Source organism: Clupea harengus, chromosome 5 (assembly GCF_900700415.2).
Source record: "Clupea harengus chromosome 5, Ch_v2.0.2, whole genome shotgun sequence".
Classification (NCBI taxonomy): domain Eukaryota; kingdom Metazoa; phylum Chordata; class Actinopteri; order Clupeiformes; family Clupeidae; genus Clupea; species Clupea harengus.
Window position 1 is genome coordinate 1,525,151 of NC_045156.1, and position 22,350 is coordinate 1,547,500.

The window sequence follows — 22,350 nt, forward strand, 5'->3', positions numbered from 1 at the left end:
TATTAAAGGTAGATTGTGTCACCCAACAAATAGAGAAAGGCCGTGTCAATGTTTTCAGTCTAATAACCTCAAAATGGATGCCTGTGTTTGGTTATCATCAACGTTTGGACAATCCTCAAGGTTATTTAACTGGCTGAAGAGAGGAGAGAACCGGGGTCTTTGTGTCCTTGGTACAATGGAGCTTTGCCAACGTGAAGTGCCAAAATGCAGCGATAGCCCAGTTCTTAATGGTTGCCTCCAGAAATGGCAAATTTAGTGTGAGATGGTTGCCAGATTGTGTAGTCTGTGTGCTAGATTTACCCCTCCAGATCCACCCCACCCCACCGCCCCCACCCCTCCTAGAACACCTGCAGAGAGACAGCGACCCTCTGACCTCATTATTTTTCAACTAGTGTGTTTGCTGGTAAATACCCAGAATCTTCGCTTAGCCTATTTATTTTTTTATGGCCACATGTTTGATTATGGTGTTTGCCACCCGCTATTTCCTGGGGTTTACAGAATGGAGCTCTGGGACTGTCGGAATTTAGATGGTGTGTGATCATTCCTGGCAGGCCTCCTTTGGAACACTCCACTTGAAGACTTTTTTTTTTTTCCCTAGAGTTCCTCTCTTGTAAATTATTTGGTGACCTAAAACATCACCAACACTGCTGTTAAATGAGCTTTTTTAGGCAGTCTATGGGCAGAATGCCAAAGAGTACTCCTTTTTTGGTTGCTGTCAGATTGATATAAAAAAGCGTTGCATTCACTTGAGTATCCGTCCTTCATGTTTGCATTACGTAGACATTTCAAGACCTCAATTGAAAACATTTTGTTTTCTGACCTTGGAGGTTAGTGCCCCATGAGAAACTGCGTCTCTGTGTCATGATTTAGAAGCAGGGTATGCCTCCCAGAATGGCCGTCATGCTGAAATGAAGCAAAGTTTTTCATTATTTTGACACTCAACAAAAGACAAAAAAATCCTTTTAAGCAAATGTGGCTGTTGTTCGGGTGCTTTGTTTTGTGTGCCAAATGGACAGATAATGGGCCTGAATTAGGGAATCTCAGTGGTGAACGCGCTTTAATTGCATTACCTAATCAATGTTGTGCAGGTTGCTGTGAACACTATGCCAAACTGACTAAAACAGTATAATAGAGGTTGCTGAGGCAAGCTGGCTAAATTTCTGTTTTTAGGGTTTGTGTGTGTGTGCCTAGATCTATGAGGTCGCTAGGATTAAGTGTGGATTTATAATGGCATTATGCTAAATTACTGTTTACTCCACAATTACCAGTACACTGTAACAATGAAGTTGAATTATCCATTATGCTGTAGTTGGAGAAAAATGCTCCTTTCACATGTTATCTGATTGGTCCAGCGGATCATATGTACTTCATGTATACTTTTGCTTTTAGGATGCACTCAAAACTCCTTTTAGAAGATGAGACAACCTGAGAGGGTAAACAAACTTCGTCTGACTTCCCTTGGTAGTGCATTTTGTAATTAAATGTACCTCTAGGATTTGTTGTCTCAAAGTTTGTTTTTTCAAAACAACATATGTGCAATATTTCATCATGAGGGGAATTCTCTGACAGACTTTTTAAATCAGTTGAGCCCTTGAGAGAGACAAGAGAACTGTTAGTTGTTTTTGAAGAATAAACAATTAATGAATACAAATTAATTTGCAGTTGCTTACAATAGCAGTCTAAAAGAGAGCATACAGACAAGGCTCTTGCCTTTAACAATCCTAAAGGAGAGAATCTAAACAGTTACCCTGTATAGCTTGTTACCCCAATAGCTTGTTAGCAGCAGTAATCAAAAGGAATGAAAATGATTAAAAGACTTGGAAACCAGTTGGTCTTTTTCAGTAGGCATATGTTTTCTGACGTTATGGTAATGTCCTTCGGGTACTGGCCTACAACCCACTACTGGTCCATGGGCCGTGTCCATTACTACTCCAGCTTTGACAACCAGGCTAGAAAACCTGGGTTCAGTACAGTTTTGTCGTATTGTAACTGTAAGTCAGTATGCTGTTAGGCTACTGTGTAAAACTGACATACATTTTCTGGCAAAGTTCCAGGTCTGTGGGACATGTGTTACTTAGATGCTTAGGTATTAACCAGAAATCACTCACAGATTAACTGTATTGCTTGTGCAGTGAAGAAAAAGCACTATTTGGTGATTATGGCTGGCAAAGAGATGAATGAAAGACAACCCCAGGGGAAGTATCCATATGTGACTGACTATTTTTGGCTATGTGTGTATATAGTTTTACATGTTATCAGCATTTATTCCTGAACTTGATAGCTTATTCAGCTAGTCGCCATGTATAATGGTTCATGAAAAAAAATGAAATTTGCATATCACTTCCTGAGATAGAGAAAGGAAAACCCCTTGCTTATACAGCACCTTTTGAGACATAAAGCAGGTCAGGCTTTAACAGTCTGAGTTAGTGACTAGCCTACAGAGAGTGGAGATGAACCCACTTCCCCAGAAAAATGATAACAGATTGTAACAGCGTTGGTGCTTTAAGATAGATTGATTCATACATTTGGGCTCAGCCAGGTTTAGTACAGGCCTCTTTTAGACGGAATAAGCCTGTATGTGCCGCTATCTCCAAGGACACTTTTAGCGTCAAGTTGAGACTCAAAGTGAAGACGTGTTAGACTCACCAGGATCCCTCTTTGTTGAGGGATCCAAGCCTGAGTATGGAAGCTGATTTGCCTCTGATGTGTCCCAGTCATTGTTCTCTGTCTCTCTCTCTCTGGGTGGAGATAGTAATAAAACAATTTTACAGTCTACTTTGACACATGCAGCACAATAGGCTTTGGCAGCTGATTAAAGTGGAATCTGCTGTGACTGACAGGCATTGTGATCGCATCAAGTCTTTTCAAAAACATTTTTAGCTGTTGCTCATTATGAACCATTAACAAAATAGCTGAACCCCCCCCCCCAAAAAAAAAACAAAAAACAAAAACAAAAAACAAAGAGTGTTCCATGAACGCAAAAAAAATATATAAAACAAAGAAGGAGAAGGCTAGCCTGTAGTACATTAGTGTCTGTTCCGACTTCAGTGTCACAGGTCTGACTCTGTCAAGGGTTCAAGCACAAATTGGCCAGAGCAGGTGTGCCGTAGTTATTTTTTTCCAGTGCTGCCACCATGCCTCGATAATTGGGACGCGATGTTGTCCGTCAAATGAGAGTATTCGCACGTGATCCTCCAGTGCACAGTTATGGGCCATCAGGTTTGATGGACAGTTATTACTTCACGGTAGCCCGATGAAGCTTAGCATTCTCCTCTTCTTTGTCCAAAAGGAGGCGATCTGAGAGGGAGCTTTCTCCTGTTTAAAGTTTCTAGTCTTCTGTAATTCCATCTGTTTTTATTTCTTTCTTTCCCTCCTGTTTCAGTTGAGCTGGTTTCCCTTGGCAAGCGGTGCCACCTGGGACTTGGGGAGAACTAGTGGAGTGTGAGATGCCTGTGGCATTGGCACGCATGCGGTAGTCTCACGGAGACTCTGCCTCTCAGCTGCATGAGCATGTCTGTGTGTGTGAATGTGTGTATGTGAGTGTGTGTGTTTGTGTGTGTGTTTCTGTGAGTGTGTCAGAGTGTATGGGTTTGTGTGTGTGTGTATGTGTCTGGTGTTGCTATTACACTATTTATATGTCAGACTATTTTACCCCAACATCAGTTCACCGAGGTGTGTGGGTGGAGGCTCCACCCTAGTCCCCCACCCCACTAGCACCTCTTAGCAGCAGGACGCCATGTTGCATGATGCCCTCTCTTCCTGTATCAGTGACCCACCAGCTATACACGCAGAGGGGCTTGGGGGGCACACTCATGCCCCCCCCCCCCCCCCCCTCACCCCCGCTGGTCCGTATCTAATGTCATTACGGCCTCTCTGAGGCTTCTCTTAGTAACCTCTCCCCCCCCTTTTCAGTTTGCCTTAGAAGCAGGAACACAGTCCCTCTGCTACCCCCTGCCTGTGCCACCTATGGCGTGAGAGGATCTGGGATGCTGTTTCCTAGTGCCAGCAAACCCTTATTAACCCACGCATTCCTCCAGGCCCTTTATGCCAGCGTATGAGGGGCACTTGGGCAGCCTCTTCTCTATTCATCTCAGAACAGTCTGCATTCCTCCCACCCCAACATAGACATGGTTTGCTGGCCCCAAAAAAGGCCTTTCATTTGGACTTGTGCTTCCGAACAGTGGCCACACTGTTCACCCCATATACATAACCTTCACGGCACAGCCCCCTTTGGATGAAATATACCCCCATAATCCCAATCATGAGGTAAACAAGTGTATAACCCATCGCAGTGTCCAGTTCACGGTAACATCAATTAGCATTGAAATATTTATTCTTGGGCTGTTAGCCGCTTCCATTGTCTTCTGTTTGGTTTCCTCTTGTCAAATCATAGTGCTGCATTAATGCCCCCTCTTATGTAAATGTTTACACATCATTTGTCCTCGCTGATTGAGCTTTGTCATCACAGTTTCTTCTCTGTGTGTGTTGTGCATTTTGCAAAAAAAATGTAGAAGGCCTTGAAAACACAAAGAACAAATTTTTTTTTGTTTTGTTTTGCACTACTCTCTCATTTCCTCTCGGCTGCTTGGTAAATAATAGATACCGATTTGGCAGATTTGAAGTTGCCGGCGTTCATCAGATCTCACCGAGAGGGTTGGAGCGTTGGCAGTGAAGTCACGTCTACCTGTCTCGACGCTCTGATGTGGAGATGGCGCAGCGAGAGGTGAAATTCGGTAGCTAGCACTAGCTCTGCATGCTAAAAGGGCCTTTTTTTTTTCCTGTAGGGAGATATCCCAACCCTTCAGTAGTGGTTCTGGGGAGGGGGGAGGGGGGAAGGATCTGTTCTCTTCAGTGCAGGCGTACAGCAAGCCTATATTTCCCCACTGAGCGCTCCTCAACAGCTTGCACTCTCGTTCTGCGCCGTGTTGAGTAAGAGGTGGGGGTGGATGGAGAATCAATGACTGATTTATGGAGGCTTGCCTTGCTGTCACTTTCAATGGAACACAGGCGGAGAGAGGTGGGGGAAGTGATACAAAGGCATTTGGTGCGCCATGTGTGTGTATGTGTGTGTGTGTGTGTGTGTGTATGTATGTGTGTGTGTGTGTATGTATGTGTATGTGTGTGTTTATGTATGTGTGTGTGTGTATGTGTGTGTGTGGGTATGTGTGTGGGTGTGTGTGTGGGTGTATGTTTTCTCGTGGGTTTAAGAATCCGATGCCATGGCTCAAATGCGTACCCATGTGGAGCTCCCCTTTCCTCAGACACTGTTCATCTATATTTACCTCAGATGTTTTTCAGTGTGTAAGACATTTGCACCTTTGAAGCAGCACAAGTGTGTGTGCACTGGCGTGATCACCGCCGCGAGGGGAGATGCTCCTATCTGTACCATCACTTCCGAACCTTTCCCTGTTCTGTGCAGAAAAAAAAGAAAAAACAAAAAAACTAAAAAAAAACACATCAGCCAGAAATCAATGAGAGCGGCATGCACTGCCTGAGGGAGGTGGCTGCTTCCCTGGTGAAACTACTCGGTCAGTGCGGACCCCTCTGCAGCAGATGCTCTGTGCTCTGTGAACCAAGTGTGTCGGAGTGGTGGTGGATGAGGATGCGCCAGGACCGGCAGCCCAAACTGGGCTAAGGGGGATGGGTGTTGAAGGGGGGTGGGTGTTGGGGCTACACCGCACCACTCCACATGGAGCAGGCTGAGCGCCATCTCCATGGCAGTCATTAGAGTGCGTGCGTCACATATGGATGTCTTTCTGCCACCTCTGCAACTTTTCTTCAGGCACATTGGAGGCCAGCGCCTCCACAGAAAAAAAAAAAAAAAACGAAATGGCACGTTCCGTTAATGGCTATGGGACATTTCTGCTCACCCAGCAGCATCCAAGTCATCCAGTTCCTTCTGTAAGGAACAACCCCCTTACACCACAGCACACCAACCCCCTCTCAGCCTCCACCACATCCGAGCTAATGTCCTCTCCTCTCCTCTCCTCAACCTCTGCTTCCCTCCAGGCATCTAATTGGAGCTTTAGTCCTCATTTATCTTCATTTACAGTGTAGAGAAGATGAGGTTGTTTACACTTTTCAATATTACGAATTGAACTGTGGAGGAGGGGCTTGGAGTGCGTAGGCCGCCTTCGGTTGGGTTTGGTTGGGTTTTCTTATTTTGGTTGGGGGATGGGATATGGAAGAATGTGATGCTCGAGAGCTCTCCCCAGACTCCTAATTATTCTCAAAGATTTCTTTCTTAGATCTATCGGATCCGGGAAGAAGGCGCAAAACGGGTTTTGGGATTTTAACGGTCCTGGGTGCTGAAGTAACGCATGCTAATTTCATTAAAGTGATGATGCATTACCTGTCATTGATCAGATGCACGTTTTGAAATCAATGGCGTTTTCGAAGCGACACGCATTAATCAGCTTCATTTCACCTGAACGCCTCTTTACGGGTCAGGACAGCGTGCTTCAGATGTGCAGTGTATAGAGCATTCATGAGGAGATATAGATTTTTTTTTGGTCCTGTGAGCCAACCATGTGATTTGGGGGAGAGCCTGGAGTCATTGTGCGCTGCCTTTTTCACTAGAATGGCATTCCCGCCTACAAATGGACAGTGTGCAAATCAATACCCATTCCATTTAACACTTTGCTGCTCGGGAAGAGAGGAGGTCATCATCCCACCTCATCACCAAAGCCTCATTAGTCCGTATTACCGTTCTTTTGTCATCTATTTATTCTGTCTGTAGGTGCGTAGCAGAACACTTGGTATTGTGTCGAGGCAGGAAAAGAGTGGTTGAAATATCTTCGCAGCTGTGAAGGCAAGCAATAATTGTCATTCCAGCTGTGTAATGTTTACTGCTTGGGCATTCAGCCTGACTTTGATTGCAAAGTTGTATCTTAAATCACTCATTTGGCAATCAGGTTCTTCCCCTTTTGGCTTTATGCAGATGCATGCATGTTTTGTGTGCGCGCTTGGGATTAAGACAAACGACCCACAGTGATCAAATAAACTACAGCCATTCTTCTCCATGCAGCTTTCATGTCCTGTGTGACAGTCCACAAGTGACTTCCCTTTGGCTCTTCATGAATCACCTGCATGTCTGAGCCCTGTCTCATTATAGTCTGTCATGTGGGGAGACATTAATTATGATGGGCCCTCTGGCCCTTTGCTGGCCTATCTGATGCAGATCAATAGTTTTACCTCTGAACAGTCACGACTGGCTTTGACCCATGCACAACATGATGTGTGTGTGTGTTTTTTTTCTGTAGAGAGCTGGTGCTGTGATCTTAATGGGGTTACCCTATGGAGTGCCAGTGTGTTATCTCATTAAAAGAAACAAAATTAAAGTGTATTCCGGTGGTTCCACTCTGTTGAGCCCGTCTTCAGTGTGTGTGTGTGTGTGTGTGTGTAAGTGCACCCACCGTGCGCACGTTGACAGGAGGCAGTGTTCATCTGTGTCAATGCGAGTAGCACGCATTGCATTTTCTCATTACCTCTTATCTGTACCACCGCAGCATGCCTGCGCCATGTCCAGCATATTACATCTCTGCGCTGTAGGCGCCGGGCGCACAGTCTCACTCTCCCCAGCTTTTGTTGTGTATCAATAATTCAAGTTCACCACCACCAGAGAGAAGCAAGAACAGGAAAAGAAAAGAAAAAAGAAAAAAACAAACGAGAGAAAAAAAAAGCAGGCTTACATTTCAGTGATCAATGATGATGGCTTAAACACTGGGTGGGGAAATCTGCAGGGTTTAGATATCTAGTCGGAGGGTTTTCCCCTGTGTCCACCAGTTGCCTAGCCTGTCGCTCCGTCAATCTGGGAGCCCTGCTAGATCGCGTTTTAATCTGCTTATGGAGAGGGGAGCACGAGCCAGCCCGCTCTCCGCCAACATCTCCAAATGGAATGTGTCCAGAGCTAAATGGATCAAGCCTCTTTGACGAGCTCTCTGATGAGCACGAATCTAGTCCATGTTTGTTTTGATCAGTTCTCCTTTTTCCTCCCTCTCTCTCTCTCAGATTCCTCATTCTGGATGAGTTGCCTTTCACTCACAAGAGACAAATGCACTTTTGATGTCAACCGGAGCAAATCAATAGTGGTGAAAGCCATTAGCAGTGTCTTACCACCTCCCCTTTCTCTCTCGAATCCTAAAGATTATATATGATTTTAGAGATATAAAAAAGCAAGTGTTAAATGCAGGCTAATCCATCGAGGATCAGAGAAAGTATTAGAGTGCACGGCCCTCACTGACCAGTGGTCCTACTGTGGCCACAGCGTGAGCTTTGCATCTGAGATCAATGGCAGCGCCGGGGCGGCATGAGAGCCGCTGACAAGCAGACGCAAAACAGAGATTCCAGCCTGCTTATTATAGCTGCCCCCCCCATCCCGCCACCCCAGCATTAAATCCATTAAGTACCCCCCGTGTGACACTGCACATTTTCGGTGTGTGGTGTGAAAATGAGAGATAATACGTTTCAGATGGGAGCTCAAACAAATGCCGCGGCGTTTTTCTGCTGAGAGGGGATTCGAGGTGTAAGTCCTCTCTCTGTGGAAAGCCCCGCTTTTGATAGCTTCGCTTTCCCCCCATCTGTTAACCTCTGTGATCCTGAAAGGCAGGTTTAACCCCATATCCTGTATTTTGAGTTGGCAACCATTCCAACAGGATTGTCCATTACTAATTAATCCCCAGAGGCAAGGACAGCACTGCATACTGGGATTTTCTAGCTAGGGTCATGCACGTGTATTGGCTGGTGTAAACCATATACAAAAACATCTATTATTTTTTTTTTTTACATTGCATTTGCCATTCCCAAGGGCTTTTTGTTGGGTTTATTTACGGACGACAAAAGCTGAAGATTGTTTCCTCCCCTTATCGAATGGTTCCCCTCCAAGGTGTGCTTTCAGTACAAATCGGCCAATTATTTCCCCTTTTCCTCCGCTTTTCAGTCAAGGGTTTCTATGGTGTGCAGTGAGAGGCCCATTGGCGTCTGTGCTTCAAAGTGTCGCACCGTTTGCATTCTAATCATCTCTAGGTGGAGTATTTGAGAGTTTATTTGTGAGAGGAGAGAGAGTGCAAGGGGAAAAAAAGTTATTTTGCCTTCATAACTTTAAGACCCCATTACCACGGAAACCAGAGCAATCTCCCAGGGAACTACACTGACTGATGGAAAAAGGAGGAGTGCATAACTCACTCAATTAGAGACAGACAGAGAGAAATCTCCAAGGAAAACTCACTTTTACTGTCAAACTTTGCCTCCTTTTCAACCCCAACGTTAATATGACCGAAGCTGAGCGATCTCTAAACCTCCCTATTAATGGAGTCTTTCAGGGTGGTACAGGAAGAGGAACAAACATGTGCATTCAGCCGCTTCCAAAATGCTAATGCCCCTGGCTCTTAACACTTTTTATTGGAGTTCCCATGTCACGACATAGCACAGAGTGGCCTGATGGCAGCTCCGTGCCTCGCGGAAAACACCAGTGTGGTTTCAGCACGCAAGAGGCCAAAAACAAGACCTCCTCTTCGCCGGGGGAATGAGAGAGAGCGAGCGGTGACGTGCCTCACCAAGATTGGACTGAGCATTCTGCATGCGGGCACAGACACATACACACTTACAAGCACAGAAACACACACACACACACACACACACACACACACACACACACACACTTACAAGCACAGACACACACACACAGACACATACACACTTACAAGCACAGAAACACACACACACACATACACACTTACAAGCACAGACACACACACACACACACACACACACACACACACACACACACACACACACACACACACACACACACACACACACACACGTGCTGCACTGCAGGAGAACTCCTAAGTCATTGTTTTATTAGGATATCTCATCATCTCATGGTACTTAATTATTTCTAATCTGACTGTGGTGAATTATTCATTAATGCAGTTAAGCATATTGATAATCCCCCTGCTTCCATGAATGGGTCCTGTGTTGTACAGAAATGAACGTTATGTATGCATAGGTTAGTAGGTTGGGATTTCTGCTCATAACATTGACATTTGAGAGATAATGTATCCTTCTCTTCAGGGACCCGCAAAATTGGCGCTTTCTCTGCTTGCCAGTGCTGTAGACGGTGTGTCTGGTCTCCGTCGCTATAACAACCCTGGCTCATCTCTGCGCTTTGTGACCATCTGCGTGGCTCTGAGACTGTAGTGGGGGCAAACGAAACAGGTGCTTTTGTTATGACTCCTGGCGCATCCCGTGGATGGAACTGGAATCCAGTTTCTCCTGGTCTCCACCTTTTTGTCTCAGTGTTGCTCTCTCCCGCTCTTAGTGTGCGAGAGGAGCAACGCCATGCAAGCTAATAAGTGAGCAAGAGGGGCCAGTCACGGCAGGCCAAGTAAAAGTAATTACTTCCTTATCTGAAGAGAGGCCAGGCTGTAACTGCTTGTGGCTTTGGGGGGGGGGACTTCAGGATCACAGGGAGAGTGTCCCAAATTCACCGGTACTCAAAGAACCCTTCTCTCTCTCTCTCTCTCTCTCTCTCTCTCTCTCTCTCTCTATCTCTCTCTCTCTTTCTCTATCCTTCTCTCTCTCTTACACTCTGTAAGGTTACCATCTTGTTCTCTCAGTATTTCAGTATCCTCCCAGTCAGTGGGGTAGAGGAGGGGTCTGCTTGGTGACAGCCTGGAACTTTGATCGATGTGTGTTTGTATGAATGCGCAGGGGATTTATCCCGCTGTTTCCAAACAATAGCATGCACTATTACAGTGCATCGTAGCATGTAAGGTTAAGCTCATTACGGCTTGGAGAGAGAGAGAGAGAGAGAGAGAGAGAGAGAGAGAGAGACAGAGCGAGAGAGAGAAAAAAACACATTGAATTTTCATCCAGCCCGGGGAAGCGGAAGCAGAAAGCGCTTAAAGTTTTATCTGCCTTGTACTAGCTGTGATTTTCCATGTGTGGAAATCCCAACCCCCTCTCATCGTAGGTGTCTCTCTATATACCACAGGTGTGTATGTGTAACAGTGTGTGTGTGTGTGTGTGTGTGTGTTAGCGTGTTGATCTGGGTGTAGCAGGACCTGGCTGTGGTCTGACAGAGAAACATGCTACATAGTAGACAGCAAGCGGACTCCAAACGGGTCACTGGAACAAAGGCAGTAGTACAGTCTGCCATCACTGGCTGTGCCGTGGAGAATTCCGTTTTTTCATTCAATTCAGGAGGCTTCAGTTTTCGTCCCTTGCCACTTCCTCCAAACCCAGCCGTTCAGGGAGATCTCTCTTCCCTTGCTCGCTAACATGAGGCTCAATCGCTGCACATTAAGATGTGAGAGAATTTTCTGTGATATTTTATAAGGTATATCCTTTCGAAGGGAGTTCCCAAAAATATTCTTACATTCAAAGAAATAAAATGTTCAAAGCTTGCTCATTAGCATAAATGAATTTTTATGAATGCTATCCAGGGACATAGCCTATTTTCTTTTTTTGAAGCGTGTGGTGTTTTATTTTTGCCTTGATTGTGAACAAAACACTGATTCCTGGCTAACTGAATTTATTATTATTATTATGAGTGTGTGTGTGTGTGTGTACGTGTGCTTGTGTGTGTGTGTTTGTATATGGTTGTGTGTGTGCTAGGTATATGCCTGTGCGTATGCCTGTGTGTGTGCATGTGTGTGCGTGTGTGTGTGTGTGTGCCTGTGGGGCACCTGTGTGTTTGTGTGTGTGTGTGTGTGTGTGTGTGTGTGTGTGTGGCTGAGGGTGTGTCAAGTTAGTGCCTGTGTGTTTGTGCATGTGTGTGCATGTGTGTGTGTGTGTGTGTGTGTGTGGCTGAGGGTGTGTCAAGTGAGTGTTACGATTCATAAACACTCAGTGGAACAGCTGTTCAAAGCTAGCTTCCCTGAACACACCCAGGAGCCAGTCCAATATTTGAGGGTCTTACCGCAGGCAAACAAACTTTGCATTGCCATTTCTCACAGCAGATAGTGTGGCAGGCACCCCGCCACCTGTGCGACTTCCAGTAGCTTTCCCCATTGCTGGGCAGTGTTTGCTTTGACTGTTTTTTCTGCTCGATGTAGTGCTTCACCTTTTATCTTTTGAGAGCTTTTTGTGAGTGGATACGCCACAGGCTAGTCAACCAAACAAGAATGCTAAGATGTGCACAGCAAGCATAGCAGTGAAGTCAAACGTCGCTTGAAATGTTACGCCTTTAGCTTCCACCACTTACAACGTTTGTTGCCAAGTTAATTGTTAAAATCACGATGTAGTTGAATTGCAGATTGGTTGTAAGATTGCTCCATCTGAGACTTTTGGCACAAAATATTACATGCTAATATTTTGCTCTACATTTGCACCTAGTCGACTGGAGATGGACAAAACAAAGAGAGAGAATGAGTCAGAGTAGAACACATCCTACAGATGGCAAAGTAGGGTTAATGACACACAAACCACACTGACCCTCACTCTCTCTGATTTCATGATTAGGCAAATGCAGCCCATGATGAGATTACAAAGCACTTAGCTCGCCTTTCAAATTGGGCCCAACTGCTATCATTGTCGGGGCAGAATGCGTTTAGGAACATGTTAAGGGTTGTTGTGTGCATGGTGGTCATTCCTCAGGTCTGTCAACACAACTGTTACCCCAGGAGGGGTTGGGGGCAGGTAGGGGCAAACAAAGTCTGGTTTGCACAGCAGTAGGGGGGAAATAGCCTCCCCCATGCTTGTCGTCACTCAGCACCCTCTTCAAGTCATTCACTCACACTCCGGCATTATGGGTAAGGCCAGGGACTAATGCAATGTGTCATGTCATGGGCCACTTCAGCGGAGGGCTCCGAGAACACAGCTCAATGAGGAATTACATTATGAACACGGCCTGTTCAGAAATCAATATCCTCACATCTGTTCCCTTCGCTGTAAATGAGTGTTGGGTTCCTGGGGGTCCCCCAACCCCCACCCACTGTAAATAATGGATGGCGATCTGGTGCAGGAGGAAATGGGTTGGCACCAGAATGCGTCTACAGTAAGCCCACCACCTTCTGTCTTGGATCGGAACAGGCCGCTAACTAGATGCCAACCTCGGGCCTCAAATGTGGAATTTATGATTCCTCCCTTCTCTTTGGGCAATAGTGGTGAATTATTTAGTGACTCCGGTAAAGGCCCCGATAGCAGGTACATTTTGTGCACTTGCAGGAAAAAGCAGATCGACGTAGAAATGAGTTGTTAGCGTACATCTTTTCAGACACACAAGCTCTCTTGGCTGTGAAGTGATCAGTGCCCACACTCAGCCTGGAAAACTGCTAAATGTTTCCTCTTTGTGGAACTCGTCTTCATGAAGCGTCTCGCATGTTGAAACTGTGGTGGAAATCCGTCACAGTGTGAAACACAGCCCGTGTCTGTACTGCAACAAACATGCAGCCATATGCTGGGAACACAAAGCAAAGCGATTCACTTTCGAGGCTGGGCCTTTTGATGTGACTCTGACAAAGGCGTCTCTTCAAAAGCTCCCCTTTTCACTGGGGCCTTTCAGAGCCATGTCTGTCCTCTCCCTGCCTCTCCGAAAGATAACTTTCCCGGGTGTGTATGTGCTGAGTTTCAGACTGAATCAGACGCTTGTTTCATCTCGATAAGTATTCTTTCAAGTGGCGCAGACTCTCATGCACAGACACTAGAAAAATCCCCCCCCCCTTCGCATTGTGCTGTGAGATCATTCCATACAGCTCGCACGAACCGGTAAAATGAGTCCGAGAACAATCCCTGCCCCATGCTCAGGTAGAATCTGTGTCAGGACAAAGAGTGTTGGAACACGGCCAAGCCATATAGCAATCCTGACTAGGTCACCTGTGTCATTCAATAAAACATGTCATTGAATACTTTTAGGGTGTTGTATTTTTGTGAGGGGAAATAGCAGATGGGCAGTAAAACAGTGAGAGAGACAGAGAGAGGGAGAGTGCACACCCCCCCCCAGAAGGGCACGGGTGGACACACTGTGGCTGTACGATCGAGCCCTCAAACAGCCCTTCGGGAAATTGCCTCCACTTTTGCCCCCTGGCCTTCAAAGACACACCAGATGTGAGTTGCAGGTGCAGATACAGGCTTGTCTGCTCCCATGGAATATTTCAGTACACACACATGGGTGCACAGGGTGTCAAAAAAAAAGTGCATAAACATCCGTGAGAAAGATCTCATTTGATTGCATCTACAATTAGACCCTCCAGGCGGTAAGGTGTTGGACCACAGGGAGGAACTGTGAATTGCTTGCTGTCGGCTAGGAGTGTACCTTTTCAAGGATATTTTTGGCCCTATTTCCATTTATTTTTCAAAAACATGTGGACACCTGTACACATGTTGGTCCTGTGACTGGAGGCAATTGATTTACTCTGTCAGTCAAGGTGAGCCAGAGGGGGGAAATTATATAGTAATGCAGTTTGCCACTATCCCTTCTAAAATTCTGCCTTTAGGCATTATCTACCTGATACCGGCTAATTGGCTTAAGAGAATAAAACATTGCTGTTTGTGAGCATTAACAGGGCCTCTTTCCCACCACTGCTCCATGCCCACGGGTAAGAATAACCAACTGGTGTGATTCTCAACAAGGTACAATCAAAGAAGGAATTTCAAATAGATTTCACTAATTTATTTCTTTTGTTTTAGCCATTCATTTGTTTGTATTGTGTTCTCACCTCATTACAAAATCCTCTGATTACGATGACAATTATGGGAAATACTGACAGGAGAATCAACAGTAATATTTATCTCGCCTGCAGTTATTCGTTAAGGCAAGATTTAATTCCTCGAAGCTGGGGCTCAAAACAGTCATTGTCTCATCGGCGCACCTCTCCCCAGTGCCAGTCTTGATGGAGATGTACCTTGGGGTGTTGTGTGAGACGGGTGCGTTCCTGTGACTGGCATATCAATGCCTACTCCCTCAGTTCCGTGCCTGTGCTTGTGGGCTTCAGCTTCATCAGGCACCAGCCACTCGTGTGCAACGGATCCTGAGACATTTTCCAGCGGCGGATTAGAAGTGCATTGCAGTGCGCAACCCAGGGTCCTGACCTTCCATCTCACCGCTGGACAGGCAGCCCTTTACTGAAGTTCTCCTTAAAAGGCAGTGGATGATTGGTTAACCAAATTAGGCGCCACTGTGTGCTATCACTGAAGGAGAGAGGAGGAGACTGCAGAAAGAGAGAGAATTTGTGACAGGGAAGGAGGGAGAAAAAGAAAGAGAAGAAGAGAGAGGGGGAGGAAGAGAGCATGTCAGCTTCTCAGTAACATTAATCTTTCTTGTAGGAAATCAGATTGAAAGCTCTGATGGAGGCTGTCGGCTATATGGGTTAGTGCCTGGAGTGGTTTATGATAGAACTCTTCAGTCTGACAGGTGGGATGGAGCCCTGGTGCGACGATGATGATAAAAATGAGGATGGTCTGCCCGGCACTTTGCCTGCGGTATCTGCTTATTAAATTTCCATTGAGTGGTCCCCGGCTTTATTTTTTTCCGGCAAAGCCCGATTAGTACTAAGTGCTCGGGCCTCCAGGCTCTTTGCGGACTGCGGTGTGTTTGAAGCATGGGCACCAAAGATTTACAGAGGCGTGGTTGCCATGCCAGCGCATTTGACTGAAGGATTGGCTCGGTTCCTTTTTAATGAATTTGTCTCCCAAACCTCTGTTTGTCCAGTGCTCACAATCCACTTGTGTACACACTCAAAATATCTCTGGAGGATGGACCCCCCCCCACACACACACACACACACACTCTTTTGTCGACAGTGACCCTGGGGGAAATAGCTTATTGATTCCAAGAGGGTCACATGATTAAAGTGGGCTTCAAGGAGACCCCTCATCTGAACTTGTCAAGGAGGTTACACTACCCAGACAAGATGAGAGGAGTTGGAAAAAGGCCCATCCACAGTGGGGCTGGTCTGTGTCTGGCCTTGGGGAGTTTTTTTATTTATTTTTGATCCCCTTTTTCACGCTTAACTTAACATGCATCCAAGACAGATTTCGCAGTAGTCTGTTGTTGTTGTGGTGTTTTTTTTTTCGTGGTTGGTCCCCCCGCTATCTTTCATCCGCCTAAGCGGTAGTATCCAAGCCGGTGATGTATGTGCAACAGACGTTTGTTTGCGAGAGGCCGGGGGTAGGGGTGCTAATCATGAAGACGGATCGCATGATGGCTGCCATGATCGCGGAGTGCGCCATCTGTGAGAGGCACGGCGCGAGCGCTGCCTGACGGGGGAGTGCTGGAAGCCCTCACAGGGCTCCAACCGTAGCCCTCTTTACCTTATGGCCTGAAGAATTAAGGCTTTTACTGCTCTCACCGTTTACAAATAGGAAACGTACTCTCAACATTATGGCATCAGAAACTACAAGGAAGGCAGATATGCTAGAAATCATTTTAAACTGCTCAAGCTAGTGTATGCGCAGTGTCACATTTGTGCATGCAGCTGAATACTTTATCCTTAGGCTTAATTAGTGATATACGCTTTAAAACACTGTGGTAAATCTTGTCTTCTGTGTTGAGCACACCTATAAACTGGGATCTGGAAGCAATTTCAGGGCCATTAAAGTGTCAAGGATAATAGAGAAATGCATATAAATTCAGGCAATTAGGTGGCCGGTATTTCTCTGCAAATATGTTCCCAGTTAGAGTTCACGTAGAGGACCCATCAGATATCAGGGCCATTATGTGTCTCTCTCACTCTCTCTCTCTCTCAGGATTCAGAATAAAGGCGCGTTACAGGAAATGCGGTGGACGTCTGAGCTCTTGAACCAAAACACCTGCTCAATTAATCATGTAAACAACACGGTCAAATGAGCAACTGCGCTTGCATTCTGCACGTAAGCAGCGCGACGGGAGGAGAAAAAAACATGAACTGAGCGGTGATGAGGGTACTCACTTCTGTCACCATGGCAACATGCTCACTCCTCTGCAAGGGGAAGACTTGTGCATCCATGAAACACCTATATATAATGCCCACAAGCTATATGATAATTTTATGCAGGGGTGAAGGTTTCCCCAAGCACAACTATGCCACTGATATATTTCCAGAAGGTGTTAATAACACATTGAATCCCCCAACCAGATTTCTCTGCTCATTAGCTGTGTTGAGCCACATTGAGCCAAGGACTGAACAACGACGAGATGTGAGTCAAAATGTGTCATGAATTAACTGGAAAGTCGAGGTACTGCTCCGCGGATTGGTTCCGCTTTGCAGTCAACCCAGAGAACACTTGGCGACCACATCAGTGAATGCTCGTGTTTTAGGGCATTACTTTTGCGCCCGAGCCGGGAGATTTCCGAACCGTACTCCTCTGGCAATACCAACGGGCCTCGAGGAGCCCTTTAATGCCAGAGCATATATCACGCTGACAGGGGAGTGGGAGTTGGCCGGGCCCATGTGATCTCCTCGTGCAGTGTTGTGCTTTTGTTTTGAAGGTTATTGGAGGGTTATTTCCTCTACGACAGCCCACCTGTGCTACCTTGTTCCCTGTCCTTCACTCTGTGGCACTGAGGGACAGGGTGGGTGGACTGGGGGCTGAATGGAGAGAATTGCAGGCAGTGCAATTTTCCCTGGTCACTTCTCTGGGCCCGCGTTGCCTGGAGGAAGTCGTGCGTACTCAGCCGTCTCTCGTCCGAGTGTGTCACACTGACACGTTTAATTTGCTGGGCCGACTCAGGGCCAATCACGTGTCCACACAACTCATCTTGTGGGTGTCCATCAAAGCACAGACAAATCAAGTGAAATCGCTGTACAAGTGTTTATTTTTTTGTTGAACCGTTGAGCTGGCCCGTGCTTTCTCTTTGGTTTCCGTTGGACAGGGAAAATAATACATGTGTGTTTTAAACAGAATGTAGCGGAAGATTTTCATTTCATGCGTTTGACTGGAATTTCTTACATAAAACATGTTCATGCTATTTTATTCGCAGGGACTACTGCTCAAACCCTGTAGCGATACATTCCAGTTCACAGTCTACTTGAATTTCGACTAAATGTTTGTTTTTTTCACCGAAAAAAAGAAAGTGCTCAAGGTTGTACCCCGGCGCTTTGAGTGTGCAAAGGGACGAGGTGTGAATGAGTCAGAGGATTTAGGAAAGGGGGGGCTGGCGTCATCCCCCAATGCCCCCTGTCCCCTCCCGGGCAGCGAGCGGGACAATGCCAGGTTTGTTAGGCCTGAGTGCGTGAACACTAAGCTCTCGCCCGCTGGCACCGTGCCCCGCTACCTTCCCTTCACCCCTCGCCCACCCCGGGCAGCCGGGGCCCTGTGCTCGGCAGTAAGCGTTTGTGTAAAGTTCATAAGGCTTTCCACTGTTTGTCCGAGCCATAATGGCAGGTCCATCCTGCCTCCACTCAAAGTGAGAGAGAGGAAGAGAGGAAGAGAGAGAGAGAGAGAGAGAGAGAGAGAGAGAGCTCCGGGCCTTTAAGGGGAAATGTGTGTGGGTGCTCACCACTCAGGGTCTGGCTCTGTCTCTGGCAAAGCTACTTGCATCATTAAAAGAGCTCCATGTTCTTCATACAAAACCACAGTTTTTAGCCCAGCACTCATTTGGTTAGCATAGCGAGCATTCCGGCTAACCTGTGGGCTCTATAGTGCTGCATGTAAATGACTGTGACCCAGTTAGAGTGCTCTCGCGCACAGGGCCCGTGCACTTTTAATCGGTTCAGGGTCACAGAGGACGAAATTAACGACCTTCAAACTGCGCAAATGCATTCATGGATTCGATTTGATGGAAAGCTAATTACAATGTTTATGATGTGCATAATCTGCACTGTACAGCAAACGCAATAACATTCACTGCAACTAACGGCCGTTCTTGGCCCCATTATGTACAAAGTCCTTAATTCTACCGTCGCGAAATATGCAGTGACGGTTGATCCAAGAGCTCCTGTGTCAGCACAAACTGGACATTAACGGTAAAAACGCGTTGTGCTATGTGGACGAGGCTCTGTTAACAGGACACGTCTTGCACTGGGTCTAGCTCTCCGCAGCGTTAGAGCACACATCAGCATAATTCTGGCATGGCCCTGCTCCCCTCCCCCTGCTTTCATTTTCTCCTCCATTCTTCCCAGTTAAAGCCCCAGTCTTAGACCCTAGTCCACATCATACATCATCCCCGCCCGCCAGCTCCCCCGCCCCCCAGAGCCTAGAGAGAAGTGCTGGGCTGGGCTAGATGAGGTTTGGGGGGGGGGGGGGGGGGTTGGGGGGGGGGGGGTCGTTTGGTCGTTTCCTTGGTGTGTATGTGCATGTGTGTGTATGTGTGTTTCAGCTTGTGTGCATGTGTATATGTTTGTGTATGTGTGCTTGTGGGTGTGTGCGTGTGCATACATGTGTGTGTCAGCTTGTGTGCATGTGTGTATGTTTCTTTGTATGTATGTGTGTCGGTGCATATGTGTGCATGTGTATATGTTTGAGTATATATGTGTGTGTGTGTGTATGTGTGTGTGACAGAGAGCAATGTGGGCTGTGTCTGAGGCTGTAGTGGTGGGTTTTGTTGTGTCTGGCCCTGCCACTAGGTTGCTCTGTTGGCCGGTGAAGTGAAGTGTGAGATGGACACCAGTTCCTCAGGCCCCATCTGCCCATGCTTGGACCAGTGTCATCCCACACCAACTGGTGTTAATCAGGCACGCTTAACACGCCGGACTGGTAATTAGACTGTCTGTTTGTATTGAAACAAAAGCCGCTGAACACACGTGCAATTCTGAGATAAAAAGATCAGACAAACATTTAGAAACAGGATAAGACACAGCAGCACGGTCTAGCCTATTTTTAGACCGCTTTACAGGCTATCCGGACTTTAGCTTGAGAAATTAAGCAGATTGTCCCCACCTCACTCAGAGGGGGGATTTCACTGAAACCGGTGGTTCAGCACCAAAGGCTTCGCCCACCACAGCACTGCCACCCTCCTTAAGTCTCTCGTAGCTGCTCCATCTATGCTGTGTAGCTGTACAGTAGCTGTTATATCCAGAGCGCTCTGGCATTTAAACACCAACAAATAACACAAAAAGAGTGGTGTTGCACACACACAGAATGCCGGTGACAGGGTGGGTGGTGTTGTTGGTGGTGGTGGTGGGGGTGGGGGGGGGGGGGGACTGGTTGGGGAAGCTGCCAGTCCAGCATTCCCCCACTCTTCCTCTGCCTTTTGTACACACCCAGTGAATAGCCTTTAGATCTGGCTTTGTCGGAATGATTGTCAGTGGCTTAATGAGCTTCTTTGCCAAGTGTGCAAGGCGAGCAAGGGAGAGAGAGAGAGAGGAAGAGAGAGAGAGAGAGAGAGAGAGAGAGAGGAAGAGAGAGAGAGAGAGGAAGAGAGCTTTGGCAACATATGTCTGTGCCGTGCCTCCAACACAGCTCTACGCACATGTGATAGGACACACTGCGAGAGAGCCTACGACTAAGAGCTGTCCCCTGGATTCCCTCAGATTCCCACTCTCGCTCTCCACCTCCTCCTCCTCCTCCTCCTCCTCCTCTACTCCTTTGGATTTGGGACTTTTTTCTTGCCTCACTCGGGACCAGCACAGATAATGAGAGCTTGTCCTGTAAGTGCACTGTGTTCTTCTGTCAAGTTAACAAACCAGCTTCTTTACTGTTAGTAGTGTTCAGAGTGATGTTGATCTGGTGGGGCTTGTAATTGTTATGGTGTGTGCACGTGCAGGAGGCATTGCAGGCAGATTTAGGGGCCGTGTCTCAGGGAAGGGAGACCAGCCCGAGGGAAAGGGAGCTGCTGAATATTCTGAATTGAGTTTAAAGTGAAGAATGGGCTTAATTTTCTCTCCACTCCTTTTCAGTAGTCACTTAGCCATTGAAATCCCCCCCCCTCCGAAAACTTTGGCCGGGAAGTTTGGAAGGACTTTTTCAATCGCGTGATGAATTGCGCAGGAATAATGCCTGTCATGCATGGGTTTATATCTGTTATTTGCTTGATTGATGATTGATTTGAAATCTTGTGCTTTGCTTTTATGTTCCAAAATATGAATCTGCTCTCTGACAGTAGTGCTCTACTCCATATACGTGAATCCATATATTTTGTTCTCTAATTGAGACGCAGTTCATGTTTTTTTTTTTCGCAATTTGGGTATTTTGGTAATCTGCTTTGTCTCTGTCGTGCCTCCAGAGGAAGTCCTCAATGAAATAGTGGTTTGTTATCTGAGTGATGGTGGAAGCACAGAGCTGTGGCCTGTTTCAGACACCACAGTCAAACAGAGACGAGGCTGTCCAGATGAGTTCTCCAAGAATGCAGGAAGTTCAAAATACATCATACGTTATACACAGCATCCATCATAAAAGGGAATGGGGGGTGTGTGCTCAGATCAACAGTGCAAAAGAGTGTTCTTTAGAAAGGGGAAGTAAGAAATCGTTTTCTGTCTGGCCGCCTGCGAGTTCCAAAGTTAACCCTTCTCACTGCCATCTGAGAGTCTGACACGCGGCGCAGGGTCTAGAATATGAGTGCCATCCATCACGTCCAGCGGAGGCACAATTTCATCTCGAGAAACGGTGCCAGTGTCCGTCACGTCCAGTGAGTGGACACGCTGTGACGGTTCACAGGCATAATAATAATAATATCCCTGTCCTCGCAGTCCTCCCTCTGATTCCATTCTGCTCCTGGCTACTGAGAGAGGATCACAGTCTAATATGATTTACTGCTCTCCTCTGGGACTCAGGACTTCAAAGAGAAGAGATAGAAGAGCTTCTGCAAGAAGGGAGAGAGCGAGAGAGGGGGGAATTGTCCCTCACCTTATCTCGCCGGCAGAGGAAAATCACATATACATTTTTTTCCTTGTCGGCAGTTTAAATACGACGTGTTGAGACATCCTGTCAGTTCTCACTCCCAGTCTGTCTCACTGGCTTGGCATCATGTGTGTGATTTCAGAGTTGCTGGACTGTTGTTTGGTTCCTTAAGTGCTTCCTGATCATTGTAGGTTGTTTTTTCTTTCCTCTGAGGAAAGGATCCTCCTGTGCTTAATTGAAATGGTCTGCAGTTTCTTAGCCCCCACCAACGCTAATTAAGAGGAATATCTGAAAAGTTTCCCATGATTTGAATGCACGCTGGAAGTGAAAGGCTTGCAATCGCCAACAGTCTTATTTGTTTGTGCAGTTTATGGTCCTGCTGTGCTATAATGCGCGCAGTGGGCTTCCATATTTCAAGAAGATGAACAAAGCCTTCAAAGTAGAATGGCACAGCAGCGATTGTAGACGTCTCATTATAACGAGAAAAAAATGATCCTTTCCAAGACATTTTTCTTTATTTGAGCAGATTGCATGAATAGATTAAGAAGAAGCAGGTGTCTCAATTTGAGCTGCTCGACCCTATGAGAAACTGGTTCATTCAGTTATGTATTTGTTTGTTTGTTTATTTATGTCGTTAACAATTTTCGGGAT

At 46.5% G+C, this 22,350-nt stretch overlaps 1 protein-coding gene across 9 annotated transcripts in view; it reads left to right on the forward strand.

Moving 5' to 3' along the window:
* Window positions 1-22,350, forward strand: part of chl1b (cell adhesion molecule L1-like b) — a 57,418-nt gene that overhangs the window by 5,830 nt on the left and 29,238 nt on the right. Inside the window, exon 1 of one of the 9 annotated variants that reach the window (XM_031567246.2) lies at window positions 20,362-20,510. The exons of the other annotated variants lie outside the window; for them this stretch is intronic. The gene's annotated coding sequence lies outside the window, so the exon portion shown is untranslated. Of the gene's footprint in view, window positions 1-20,361; window positions 20,511-22,350 lie in introns of those variants that run through there. 9 annotated transcript variants of the gene reach the window in all.